Source organism: Mauremys reevesii, linkage group 3, assembly GCF_016161935.1.
Source record: "Mauremys reevesii isolate NIE-2019 linkage group 3, ASM1616193v1, whole genome shotgun sequence".
NCBI lineage: Eukaryota > Metazoa > Chordata > Testudines > Geoemydidae > Mauremys > Mauremys reevesii.
The window spans coordinates 73,592,903-73,606,558 of record NC_052625.1 but is presented as its reverse complement, the minus strand read 5'-3'; positions in this window follow the sequence as shown (position 1 = coordinate 73,606,558).

Genomic DNA, 13,656 nt, shown 5'->3' with positions numbered 1-13,656 from the left:
CCAGGCCCCTTTTCTTGGCGCTAGGGAAGGGGCCGCGGGAGGCGAGCCTCGCTTGTGCTGCGCCCGGCGTTGGCCTCTCGGCCGACAGCTACCGGCGAGGCGTGCCGCGGGTCGTCAGGGTGGCGGCGGTCTAGGCGCTGCGTTCAGGTCGCAGTCTCCTCCGGGCGTGGGTTGAATCCACCTGACAAGCCCTCTCTTTCCAGCCCCTCGGGGTGCTTTTCATCGACTCCCACCCAAAGGGCCCCCTCCCAGCAGTCAGGGTGGCGAGCGGTCCAAGCGCTGCGTTTAGGCCGCAGTCTCCTCCGGGCGTGGGTTCGAATCCACTCCTGACAGCCGCTTGCTGGGCTTTTGTTTCCTTGGGGCTGGCCGGTTCTTTGGGGCAGGCAGTTGCTGTTGAGCTCGTGAGGCGGAGTTCCCGCTTCCTCCTGGGACTTCGGGGAAAAGGCGGCCAAGCTGGCCTGCGCCCGTCGAAGCAAGACAGGGACTCGGGTGGGCGGCGTGCCCCAGCCGCGCCCGCAGTGGCGAGCAAGAAGGCGCCGGCAGCCCGCCCCTGCGTCAGGGTGGCGGCGGTCAAGGCGCTGCGTTAAGGTGCAGTCTCCCGGGCGTGGGTTCGAATCCACCCCTGACAGTCCCTTCTCTGTCTGCGGTGGCGTGGCCCGTGCGGTCGCCTCTTGTCGGCTGGGAGCCCAGGCCCCTTTTCTTGGCGCTAGGAAGGGGCGCGGGGCGGGCCTCGCGTGCTGCGCCCGGCGTTGGCCTCTCGGCCGACAGCTACCGGCAGGCGTGCCGCGGGTCGTCAGGGTGGCCGGCGGTCTAAGGCGCTGCGTTCAGGTCGCCAGTCTCCTCCGGGCGTGGGTTGAATCCACCTGACAAGCCCTCTCTTTCCAGCCCCTCGGGGTGCTTTTCCTTCGACTCCCACCCAAGGGCCCCCTCCCAGCTTGGTCAGGGTGGCCGAGCGGTCCAAGGCGCTGCGTTTGGCCGCAGTCTCCTCCGGGCGTGGGTTCGAATCCACTCCTGACAGCCGCTTGCTGGGCTTTTGTTTCCTTGGGGCTGGCCGGTTCTTTTGGGGCAGGCAGTTGCTGTTGAGCTCGTGAGGCGGAGTTCCCGCTTCCTCCTGGGACTTCGGGAAAGGCGGCCAAGCTGGCCTGCGCCCGTCGAAGCAAGACAGGGACTCGGGTGGGCGGCGTGCCCCAGCCGCGCCCGAGTGGCGAGCAAGAGGCGCGGCAGCCGCCCCTGCGTCAGGGTGGCGGCGGTCAAGGCGCTGCGTTAAGGTCGCAGTCTCCCGGGGCGTGGGTTGAATCCACCTGACAGTCCCTTCTCTGTCTGCGGTGGCGTGGCCCGTGCGGTCGCCTCTTGTCGGCTGGGAGCCCAGGCCCCTTTTCTTGGCGCTAGGGAAGGGGCGCGGGGCGAGCCTCCGCTTGTGCTGCGCCAGCGTTGGCCTCTCGGCCGACAGCTACCGGCAGGCGTGCCGCGGGTCGTCAGGGTGGCGGCGGTCTAAGGCGCTGCGTTCAGGTCGCAGTCTCCTCCGGGCGTGGGTTGAATCCCACCCTGACAAGCCCTCTCTTTCCAGCCCCTCGGGGTGCTTTTCCTTCGACTCCCACCCAAAGGGCCCCCTCCCAGCTTGGTCAGGGTGGCGGCGGTCCAAGCGCTGCGTTTAGGCCGCAGTCTCCTCGGGCGTGGGTTGAATCCACTCCTGACAGCCGCTTGCTGGGCTTTTGTTTCCTTGGGGCTGGCCGGTTCTTTTGGGGCAGGCAGTTGCTGTTGAGCTCGTGAGGCGGAGTTCCCGCTTCCTCCCCTGGGACTTCGGGGAAAAGGCGGCCAAGCTGGCCTGCGCCCGTCGAGCAAGACAGGGACTCGGGTGGGCGGCGTGCCCCAGCCGCGCCCAGTGGCGAGCAAGAAGGCGCCGGCAGCCCACCGCCCCTGCGTCAGGGTGGCGGCGGTCCAAGCGCTGCGTTAAGGTCGCAGTCTCCCCGGGCGTGGGTTGAATCCACCTGACAGTCCCTTCTCTGTCTGCGGTGGCGTGGCCCGTCGGTCGCCTCTTGTCGGCTGGGAGCCCAGGCCCCTTTTCTTGGCGCTAGGGAAGGGGCGCGGGAGGCGGGCCTCGCTTGTGCTGCGCCAGCGTTGGCCTCTCGGCCGACAGCTACCGGCAGGCGTGCCGCAGGTCGTCAGGGTGGCGGCGGTCTAAGGCGCTGCGTTCAGGTCGCAGTCTCCTCCGGGCGTGGGTTGAATCCACCCCTGACAAGCCCTCTCTTTCCAGCCCCTCGGGGTGCTTTTCCTTCGACTCCCACCCAAAGGCCCCCTCCCAGCTTGGTCAGGGTGGCCGGCGGTCAAGGCGCTGCGTTTAGGCGCAGTCTCCTCCGGGCGTGGGTTCGAATCCACTCCTGACAGCCGCTTGCTGGGCTTTTGTTTCCTTGGGGCTGGCCGGTTCTTTGGGGCAGGCAGTTGCTGTTGAGCTCGTGAGGCGGAGTTCCCGCTTCCTCCTGGGACTTCGGGAAAGGCGGCCAAGCTGGCCTGCGCCCGTCGAAGCAAGACAGGGACTCGGGTGGGCGGCGTGCCCCAGCCGCGCCCGCGGTGGCGAGCAAGAGGCGCCGGCAGCCCGCCCCTGCGTCAGGGTGGCGGCGGTCAAGGCGCTGCGTTAAGGTCGCAGTCTCCCCGGGCGTGGGTTGAATCCACCTGACAGTCCCTTCTCTGTCTGCGGTGGCGTGGCCCGTGCGATCGCCTCTTGTCGGCTGGGAGCCCAGGCCCCTTTTCTTGGCGCTAGGAAGGGGCGCGGGAGGCGGGCCTCGCTTGTGCTGCGCCCGGCGTTGGCCTCTCGGCCGACAGCTACCGGCAGGCGTGCCGCGGGTCGTCAGGGTGGCGGCGGTCTGGGCGCTGCGTTCAGGTCGCAGTCTCCTCCGGGCGTGGGTTGAATCCACCCCTGACAAGCCCTCTCTTTCCAGCCCCTCGGGTGCTTTCGCCGACTCCCACCCAAAGGGCCTCCCAGCTTGGTCAGGGTGGCGGCGGTCCAAGGCGCTGCGTTTAGGCGCAGTCTCCTCGGGCGTGGGTTCGAATCCCACTCCTGACAGCCGCTTGCTGGGCTTTTGTTTCCTTAGGGCTGGCCGGTTCTTTTGGGGCAGGCAGTTGCTGTTGAGCTCGTGAGGCGGGTTCCCGCTTCCTCCTGGGACTTCGGGGAAAAGGCGGCCAAGCTGGCCTGCGCCCGTCGAAGCAAGACAGGGACTCGGGTGGGCGGCGTGCCCCAGCCGCGCGCCCAGTGGCGAGCAAGAGGCGCCGGCAGCCCACCGCCCCTGCGTCAGGGTGGCGAGCGGTCAAGGCGCTGCGTTAAGGTCGCAGTCTCCCGGAGGCGTGGGTTCGAATCCCACCTGACAGTCCCTTCTCTGTCTGCGGTGGCGTGGCCCGTGCGGTCGCCTCTTGTCGGCTGGGAGCCCAGGCCCCTTTTCTTGGCGCTAGGAAGGGGGCGCGGGGCGGGCCTCCGCTTGTGCTGCGCCCGGCGTTGGCCTCTCGGCCGACAGCTACCGGCAGGCGTGCCGCGGAGTCGTCAGGGTGGCCGGCGGTCTAAGGCGCTGCGTTCAGGTCGCAGTCTCCTCCGGGCGTGGGTTGAATCCACCCTGACAAGCCCTCTCTTTCCAGCCCCTCGGGGGTGCTTTTCCTTCGACTCCCACCCAAAGGGGTCCCCTTCCAGCTTGGTCAGGGTGGCCGGCGGTCAAGGCGCTGCGTTTAGGCGCAGTCTCCTCCCGGGCGTGGGTTCGAATCCACTCCTGACAGCCGCTTGCTGGGCTTTTGTTTCCTTGGGGCTGGCCGGTTCTTTTGGGGCAGGCAGTTGCTGTTGAGCTCGTGAGGCGGAGTTCCCGCTTCCTCCCCTGGGACTTCGGGGAAAAGGCGGCCAAGCTGGCCTGCGCCCGTCGAAGCAAGACAGGGACTCGGGTGGGCGGCGTGCCCCAGCCGCGCCGCAGTGGCGAGCAAGAAGGCGCCCGGCAGCCCACCGCCCCTGCGTCAGGGTGGCGGCGGTCCAAGCGCTGCGTTAAGGTCGCAGTCTCCCGGGCGTGGGTTCGAATCCACCCCTGACAGTCCCTTCTCTGTCTGCGGTGGCGTGGCCCGTCGGTCGCCTCTTGTCGGCTGAGCCCAGGCCCCTTTTCTTGGCGCTAGGGAAGGGCGCGGGGCGAGCCTCGCTTGTGCTGCGCCCGGCGTTGGCCTCTCGGCCGACAGCTACCGGCAGGCGTGCCGCGGGTCGTCAGGGTGGCGGCGGTCTAAGGCGCTGCGTTCAGGTCGCAGTCTCCTCCGGGCGTGGGTTCGAATCCACCTGACAAGCCCTCTCTTTCCAGCCCCTCGGGGTGCTTTTCCTTCGACTCCCACCCAAGGGCCCCTCCCAGCTTGGTCAGGGTGGCCGAGCGGTCAAGGCGCTGCGTTTAGGCCGCAGTCTCCTCGGGCGTGGGTTGAATCCCACTCCTGACAGCCGCTTGCTGGGCTTTTGTTTCCTTGGGGCTGGCCGGTTCTTTTGGGGCAGGCAGTTGCTGTTGAGCTCGTGAGGCGGAGTTCCCGCTTCCTCCCCTGGGACTTCGGGAAAGGCGGCCAAGCTGGCCTGCGCCCCGTCGAAGCAAGACAGGGACTCGGGTGGCGGCGTGCCCCAGCCGCCCGCAGTGGCGAGCAAGAAGGCGCCGGCAGCCCACGCCCCTGCGTCAGGGTGGCGGCGGTCAAGCGCTGCGTTAAGGTCGCAGTCTCCCGGAGGCGTGGGTTGAATCCACCTGACAGTCCCTTCTCTGTCTGCGGTGGCGTGGCCCGTGCGTCGCCTCTTGTCGGCTGGGAGCCCAGGCCCCTTTCTTGGCGCTAGGAAGGGGCGCGGGGCGGGCCTCGCTTGTGCTGCGCCAGCGTTGGCCTCTCGGCCGACAGCTACCGGCGGGCGTGCCGCGGGTCGTCAGGGTGGCCGAGCGGTCTAAGGCGCTGCGTTCAGGTCGCAGTCTCCTCCGGGCGTGGGTTGAATCCCACCTGACAAGCCCTCTCTTTCCAGCCCCTCGGGGTGCTTTTCCTTCGACTCCCACCCAAAGGGCCCCCTCCCAGCTTGGTCAGGGTGGCGAGCGGTCCAAGGCGCTGCGTTTAGGCCGCAGTCTCCTCCGGAGCGTGGGTTGAATCCACTCCTGACAGCCGCTTGCTGGGCTTTTGTTTCCTTGGGGCTGGCCCGGTTCTTTTGGGGCAGGCAGTTGCTGTTGAGCTCGTGAGGCGGAGTTCCCGCTTCCTCCTGGGACTTCGGGGAAAAGGCGGCCAAGCTGGCCTGCGCCCGTCGAAGCAAGACAGGGACTCGGGTGGGCGGCGTGCCCCAGCCGCCGCCGCGGTGGCGAGCAAGAGGCGCCGGCAGCCCACCGCCCCTGCGTCAGGGTGGCGGCGGTCAAGGCGCTGCGTTAAGGTCGCAGTCTCCCGGGCGTGGGTTGAATCCCACCTGACAGTCCCTTCTCTGTCTGCGGTGGCGTGGCCCGTGCGGTCGCCTCTTGTCGGCTGGGAGCCCAGGCCCCTTTTCTTGGCGCTAGGAAGGGGCGCGGGGCGGGCCTCGGCTTGTGCTGCGCCCGGCGTTGGCCTCTCGGCCGACAGCTACCGGAGGCGTGCCGCGGGTCGTCAGGGTGGCGGCGGTCTAAGGCGCTGCGTTCAGGTCGCAGTCTCCTCCGGGCGTGGGTTGAATCCACCCCTGACAAGCCCTCTCTTTCCAGCCCCTCAGTGCTTTTCCTTCGACTCCCACCCAAAGGGCCCCTCCCAGCTTGGTCAGGGTGGCCGAGCGGTCCAAGCGCTGCGTTTAGGCGCAGTCTCCTCCGGGCGTGGGTTCGAATCCACTCCTGACAGCCGCTTGCTGGGCTTTTGTTTCCTTGGGGCTGGCCGGTTCTTTGGGGCAGGCAGTTGCTGTTGAGCTCGTGAGGCGGAGTTCCCGCTTCCTCCTGGGACTTCGGGAAAAGGCGGCCAAGCTGGCCTGCGCCCGTCGAAGCAAGACAGGGACTCGGGTGGGCGGCGTGCCCCAGCCGCGCCCGCAGTGGCGAGCAAGGCGCCCGGCAGCCCACCGCCCCTGCGTCAGGGTGGCGGCGGTCAAGGCGCTGCGTTAAGGTCGCAGTCTCCCGGGCGTGGGTTGAATCCACCTGACAGTCCCTTCTCTGTCTGCGGTGGCGTGGCCCGTCGGTGCGCCTCTTGTCGGCTGGGGCCCAGGCCCCTTTCTTGGCGCTAGGGAAGGGGCGCGGGGCGGGCCTCCGCTTGTGCTGCGCCCGGCGTTGGCCTCTCGGCCGACAGCTACCGGCGGGGCGTGCCGCGGGTCGTCAGGGTGGCGGCGGTCTAAGGCGCTGCGTTCAGGTCGCAGTCTCCTCGGGCGTGGGTTGAATCCACCCCTGACAAGCCCTCTCTTTCCAGCCCCTCGGGGTGCTTTTCCTTCGACTCCCACCCAAAGGCCCCTCCCAGCTTGGTCAGGGTGGCCGGCGGTCCAAGGCGCTGCGTTTAGGCCGCAGTCTCCTCCGGGCGTGGGTTGAATCCACTCCTGACAGCCGCTTGCTGGGCTTTGTTTCCTTGGGGCTGGCCGGTTCTTTTGGGGCAGGCAGTTGCTGTTGAGCTCGTGAGGCGGAGTTCCCGCTTCCTCCCCTGGGACTTGGGGAAAAGGCGGCCAAGCTGGCCTGCGCCCGTCGAAGCAAGACAGGGACTCGGGTGGGCGGCGTGCCCCAGCCGCGCCCGCAGTGGCGAGCAAGAAGGCGCCCGGCAGCCACCGCCCCTGCGTCAGGGTGGCGAGCGGTCCAAGCGCTGCGTTAGGTCGCAGTCTCCCGGGCGTGGGTTCGAATCCCACCTGACAGTCCCTTCTCTGTCTGCGGTGGCGTGGCCCGTGCGGTCGCCTCTTGTCGGCTGGGAGCCCAGGCCCCTTTCTTGGCGCTAGGAAGGGGCGCGGGGCGGGCCTCGCTTGTGCTGCGCCCGGCGTTGGCCTCTCGGCCGACAGCTACCGGCAGGCGTGCCGCAGGTCGTCAGGGTGGCGGCGGTCTAAGGCGCTGCGTTCAGGTCGCAGTCTCCTCCGGGCGTGGGTTCGAATCCCACCCTGACAAGCCCTCTCTTTCCAGCCCCTCGGGTGCTTTTCCTTCGACTCCCACCCAAGGGGCCCCCTCCCAGCTTGGTCAGGGTGGCGGCGGTCAAGGCGCTGCGTTTAGGCCGCAGTCTCCTCCGGGCGTGGGTTGAATCCACTCCTGACAGCCGCTTGCTGGGCTTTTGTTTCCTTGGGGCTGGCCGGTTCTTTGGGGCAGGCAGTTGCTGTTGAGCTCGTGAGGCGGAGTTCCCGCTTCCTCCTGGGACTTCGGGAAAAGGCGGCCAAGCTGGCCTGCGCCCGTCGAAGCAAGACAGGGACTCGGGTGGGCGGCGTGCCCCAGCCGCGCCGCAGTGGCGAGCAGAAGGCGCCCGGCAGCCCACCGCCCCTGCGTCAGGGTGGCCAGCGGTCCAAGGCGCTGCGTTAAGGTCGCAGTCTCCCCGGGCGTGGGTTCGAATCCACCTGACAGTCCCTTCTCTGTCTGCGGTGGCGTGGCCCGTGCGGTCGCCTCTTGTCGGCTGGGAGCCCAGGCCCCTTTTCTTGGCGCTAGGGAAGGGCGGCGGGGCGGGCCTCCGCTTGTGCTGCGCCAGGCGTTGGCCTCTCGGCCGACAGCTACCGGCAGGCGTGCCGCGGAGTCGTCAGGGTGGCGGCGGTCTAAGGCGCTGCGTTCAGGTCGCAGTCTCCTCCGGGGCGTGGGTTCGAATCCACCCCTGACAAGCCCTCTCTTTCCAGCCCCTCGGGGTGCTTTTCCTTCGACTCCCACCCAAAGGGCCCCTCCCAGCTTGGTCAGGGTGGCCGGCGGTCCAAGGCGCTGCGTTTAGGCGCAGTCTCCTCCGGGCGTGGGTTGAATCCACTCCTGACAGCCGCTTGCTGGGCTTTTGTTTCCTTGGGGCTGGCCGGTTCTTTTGGGGCAGGCAGTTGCTGTTGAGCTCGTGAGGCGGAGTTCCCGCTTCCTCCCCTGGGACTTCGGGAAAGGCGGCCAAGCTGGCCTGCGCCCGTCGAAGCAAGACAGGGACTCGGGTGGGCGGCGTGCCCCAGCCGCGCCCGCGGTGGCGAGCAAGAGGCGCCGGCAGCCCACGCCCCTGCGTCAGGGTGGCAGCGGTCAAGGCGCTGCGTTAAGGTCGCAGTCTCCCGGGCGTGGGTTGAATCCACCCCTGACAGTCCCTTCTCTGTCTGCGGTGGCGTGGCCCGTGCGATGCGCCTCTTGTCGGCTGGGAGCCCAGGCCCCTTTTCTTGGCGCTAGGGAAGGGGCGGGAGGCGAGCCTCGCTTGTGCTGCGCCAGGCGTTGGCCTCTCGGCCGACAGCTACCGGCAGGGGCGTGCCGCGGAGTCGTCAGGGTGGCGAGCGGTCTAAGGCGCTGCGTTCAGGTCGCAGTCTCCTCCGGGCGTGGGTTGAATCCCACCTGACAAGCCCTCTCTTTCCAGCCCCTCGAGGTGCTTTTCCTTCGACTCCCACCCAAAGGGCCCCCTCCCAGCTTGGTCAGGGTGGCGGCGGTCAAGGCGCTGCGTTTAGGCGCAGTCTCCTCCGGGCGTGGGTTCGAATCCACTCCTGACAGCCGCTTGCTGGGCTTTTGTTTCCTTGGGGCTGGCCGGTTCTTTTGGGGCAGGCAGTTGCTGTTGAGCTCGTGAGGCGGAGTTCCCGCTTCCTCCCCTGGGACTTCGGGAAAAGGCGGCCAAGCTGGCCTGCGCCCGTCGAAGCAAGACAGGGACTCGGGTGGGCGGCGTGCCCCAGCCGCCGCCGCAGTGGCGAGCAAGAGCGCCGGCAGCCCGCCCCTGCGTCAGGGTGGCGGCGGTCCAAGCGCTGCGTTAAGGTCGCAGTCTCCCGGGCGTGGGTTCGAATCCACCCCTGACAGTCCCTTCTCTGTCTGCGGTGGCGTGGCCCGTCGGTCGCCTCTTGTCGGCTGGGAGCCCAGGCCCCTTTCTTGGCGCTAGGGAAGGGGCGCGGGAGGCGGGCCTCCGCTTGTGCTGCGCCCGGCGTTGGCCTCTCGGCCGACAGCTACCGGCGGGGCGTGCCGCAGGTCGTCAGGGTGGCCGGCGGTCTAAGGCGCTGCGTTCAGGTCGCAGTCTCCTCCGGGCGTGGGTTCGAATCCACCCCTGACAAGCCCTCTCTTTCCAGCCCCTCGGGTGCTTTTCCTTCGACTCCCACCCAAAGGGCCCCTCCCAGCTTGGTCAGGGTGGCCGGCGGTCCAAGGCGCTGCGTTTAGGCCGCAGTCTCCTCCGGGCGTGGGTTGAATCCCACTCCTGACAGCCGCTTGCTGGGCTTTTGTTTCCTTGGGGCTGGCCGGTTCTTTTAGGGCAGGCAGTTGCTGTTGAGCTCGTGAGGCGGAGTTCCCGCTTCCTCCCTGGGACTTGGGGAAAAGGCGGCCAAGCTGGCCTGCGCCCGTCGAAGCAAGACAGGGACTTCGGGTGGGCGGCGTGCCCCAGCCGCGCGCGAGTGGCGAGCAAGAGCGCCCGGCAGCCCACCGCCCCTGCGTCAGGGTGGCGGCGGTCCAAGGCGCTGCGTTAAGGTGCAGTCTCCCGGGGCGTGGGTTCGAATCCCACCTGACAGTCCCTTCTCTGTCTGCGGTGGCGTGGCCCGTGCGGTCGCCTCTTGTCGGCTGGGAGCCCAGGCCCCTTTTCTTGGCGCTAGGGAAGGGGCGCGGAGGCGGGCCTCCGCTTGTGCTGCGCCCGGCGTTGGCCTCTCGGCCGACAGCTACCGGCGGGCGTGCCGCGGGTCGTCAGGGTGGCCGAGCGGTCTAAGGCGCTGCGTTCAGGTCGCAGTCTCCTCCGGGCGTGGGTTGAATCCACCCCTGACAAGCCCTCTCTTTCCAGCCCCTCGGGGTGCTTTTCCTTCGACTCCCACCCAAAGGGCCCCCTCCCAGCTTGGTCAGGGTGGCCGAGCGGTCAAGCGCTGCGTTTAGGCCGCAGTCTCCTCCGGGCGTGGGTTCGAATCCACTCCTGACAGCCGCTTGCTGGGCTTTGTTTCCTTGGGGCTGGCCGGTTCTTTTGGGGCAGGCAGTTGCTGTTGAGCTCGTGAGGCGGAGTTCCCGCTTCCTCCTGGGACTTGGGGAAAGGCGGCCAAGCTGGCCTGCGCCCCGTCGAAGCAAGACAGGGACTCGGGTGGGCGGCGTGCCCCAGCCGCGCCCGCAGTGGCGAGCAAGAGGCGCCGGCAGCCCGCCCCTGCGTCAGGGTGGCGGCGGTCCAAGGCGCTGCGTTAAGGTCGCAGTCTCCCCGGGCGTGGGTTGAATCCACCTGACAGTCCCTTCTCTGTCTGCGGTGGCGTGGCCCGTGCGGTCGCCTCTTGTCGGCTGGGAGCCCAGGCCCCTTTCTTGGCGCTAGGAAGGGGCGCGGGGCGGGCCTCGCGTGCTGCGCCCGGCGTTGGCCTCTCGGCCGACAGCTACCCGGCAGGCGTGCCGCGGAGTCGTCAGGGTGGCGGCGGTCTAAGGCGCTGCGTTCAGGTGCAGTCTCCTCCGGGCGTGGGTTCGAATCCACCCCTGACAAGCCCTCTCTTTCCAGCCCCTCGGGTGCTTTCGCCGACTCCCACCCAAAGGGGCCCCTCCCAGCTTGGTCAGGGTGGCCGAGCGGTCAAGGCGCTGCGTTTAGGCCGCAGTCTCCTCCGGGCGTGGGTTCGAATCCACTCCTGACAGCCGCTTGCTGGGCTTTTGTTTCCTTGGGGCTGGCCGGTTCTTTGGGGCAGGCAGTTGCTGTTGAGCTCGTGAGGCGGAGTTCCCGCTTCCTCCCCTGGGACTTCAGGGGGAAAAGGCGGCCAAGCTGGCCTGCGCCCGTCGAAAGCAAGACAGGGACTCGGGTGGGCGGCGTGCCCCAGCCGCGCCCGCGGTGGCGAGCAAGAGGCGCGGCAGCCGCCCCTGCGTCAGGGTGGCCGAGCGGTCCAAGCGCTGCGTTAAGGTCGCAGTCTCCCGGAGCGTGGGTTGAATCCACCCCTGACAGTCCCTTCTCTGTCTGCGGTGGCGTGGCCCGTGCGGTCGCCTCTTGTCGGCTGGGAGCCCAGGCCCCTTTCTTGGCGCTAGGGAAGGGGCGCGGGAGGCGGGCCTCCGCTTGTGCTGCGCCCGGCGTTGGCCTCTCGGCCGACAGCTACCGGCAGGCGTGCCGCGGGTCGTCAGGGTGGCGGCGGTCTAAGGCGCTGCGTTCAGGTCGCAGTCTCCTCCGGGCGTGGGTTGAATCCCACCCCTGACAAGCCCTCTCTTTCCAGCCCCTCGGGGTGCTTTTCCTTCGACTCCCACCCAAGGGCCCCCTCCCAGCTTGGTCAGGGTGGCGAGCGGTCCAAGCGCTGCGTTTAGGCGCAGTCTCCTCCCGGGCGTGGGTTCGAATCCCACTCCTGACAGCCGCTTGCTGGGCTTTTTGTTTCCTTAGGGCTGGCTTGGTTCTTTAGGGCAGGCAGTTGCTGTTGAGCTCGTGAGGCGGAGTTCCCGCTTCCTCCTGGGACTTCGGGAAAAGGCGGTAAGCTGGCCTGCGCCCGTCGAAGCAAGACAGGGACTTCGGGTGGGCGGCGTGCCCCAGCCGCGCCCGCGGTAGCGAGCAGAGCGCCCGGCAGCCCACGCCCCTGCGTCAGGGTGGCGAGCGGTCCAAGGCGCTGCGTTAAGGTCGCAGTCTCCCCGGGCGTGGGTTCGAATCCCACCTGACAGTCCCTTCTCTGTCTGCGGTGGCGTGGCCCGTCGGTCGCCTCTTGTCGGCTGGGAGCCCAGGCCTTTCTTGGCGCTAGGGAAGGGGCGCGGGGGCGAGCCTCCGCTTGTGCTGCGCCCGGCGTTGGCCTCTCGGCCGACAGCTACCGGCGGAGGCGTGCCGCGGGTCGTCAGGGTGGCGGCGGTCTAAGGCGCTGCGTTCAGGTGCAGTCTCCTCCGGGCGTGGGTTCGAATCCACCTGACAAGCCCTCTCTTTCCAGCCCCTCGGGGTGCTTTCCTTCGACTCCCACCCAAAGGGCCCCCTCCCAGCTTGGTCAGGGTGGCGAGCGGTCAGGCGCTGCGTTTAGGCCGCAGTCTCCTCCAGGCGTGGGTTCGAATCCCACTCCTGACAGCCGCTTGCTGGGCTTTTGTTTCCTTGGGGCTGGCCGGTTCTTTGGGCAGGCGGTTGCTGTTGAGCTCGTGAGGCGGAGTTCCCGCTTCCTCCTGGGACTTCGGGAAAAGGGCGGCCAAGCTGGCCTGCGCCCGTCAGCAAGACAGGGACTCGGGTGGGCGGCGTGCCCCAGCCGCGCCCGCGGTGGCGAGCAAGAGGCGCCGGCAGCCGCCCCTGCGTCAGGGTGGCCGGCGGTCCAAGGCGCTGCGTTAAGGTCGCAGTCTCCCGGGCGTGGGTTGAATCCCACCTGACAGTCCCTTCTCTGTCTGCGGTGGCGTGGCCCGTGCGTCGCCTCTTGTCGGCTGGGAGCCCAGGCCCCTTTCTTGGCGCTAGGGAAGGGGCGCGGGCGGGCCTCGCTTGTGCTGCGCCAGCGTTGGCCTCGGCCGACAGCTACCGGCAGGGCGTGCGCGGAGTCGTCAGGGTGGCCGGCGGTCTAAGGCGCTGCGTTCAGGTCTGAGTCTCCTCCGGGCGTGGGTTAGTCCACCTGACAAGCCCTCTCTTTCCAGCCCCTCGGGGTGCTTTTCGCCGACTCCCACCCAAGGGCCCCCTCAGCTTGGTCAGGGTGGCCGAGCGGTCAAGGCGCTGCGTTTAGGCGCAGTCTCCTCCGGGCGTGGGTTCGAATCCCACTCCTGACAACCGCTTGCTGGGCTTTGTTTCCTTGGGGCTGGCCGGTTCTTTGGGGCAGGCAGTTGCTGTTGAGCTCGTGAGAGGCGGAGTTCCCGCTTCCTCCTGGGACTTCGGGAAAGGCGGCGTAGCTGGCCTGCGCCCGTCGAAGCAAGACAGGGACTCGGGTGGGCGGCGTGCCCCAGCCGCCGCCGCGAAGTGACGAGCAAGGGCGCCGGCAGCCCTGCCCCTGCGTCAGGGTGGCAGCGGTCAAGGCGCTGCGTTAAGGTCGCGAGTCTCCCGGAGGCGTGGTTAGAATCCACCTGACCCAGTCCCTTCTCTGTCTGCGGTGCCGTGGCCCGTCAGTGCGGTCGCCTCTTGCCGGCTGGGGCCCAGGCCCACGCCTGGCGCTGAGAAGGGCGCGGGGCGGAGCCTCCCGGCCCCAGTGCTGCGCCCGAGCGTTGGCCTCTCGACGACAGCTACCCGGCGAGGGCGTGCCGCCCAGGTCGTCAGGGTGGCCCGAGCGGTCCTAAAGCGCTGCGTTCAGGTGCCAGTCTCCTCCCGGGCGTGGGTTCAAATCCACCCTGACAAGCCCTCTCTTTCCAGCCCCCTCGGGTGCTTTTCCTTCGACTCCCACCGGAGGCCCCCTTCCAGCTTGGTCCAGGGTGGCCGAGGCTGGTCCAGAGAAGGCGCTGCGTTTAGGCGCCCAGTCTCCTCCGGAGAGCGTGGGTTAGAATCCCCCTCCTGACAGCCGCTTGCTGGGCTTTTGTTTCCCTTAGGGCTGGCCGGTTCTTTTAGGGCAGAGCAGTTGCTGTTGAGCTCGTGAGAGGCGGAGTTCCCGCTTCCTCCCCCCTGGGACTTCGCAGGAAAAGGCGTAAGCTGGCCTTTCTCGCCCACGTCCCGAAGCAAGACAGGGACTCGGGTGGGCGGCGTGCCCCAGCCACGCGCGCCCTTGTGATGCGAGCAGAAGGCGCCGGCAGCCCA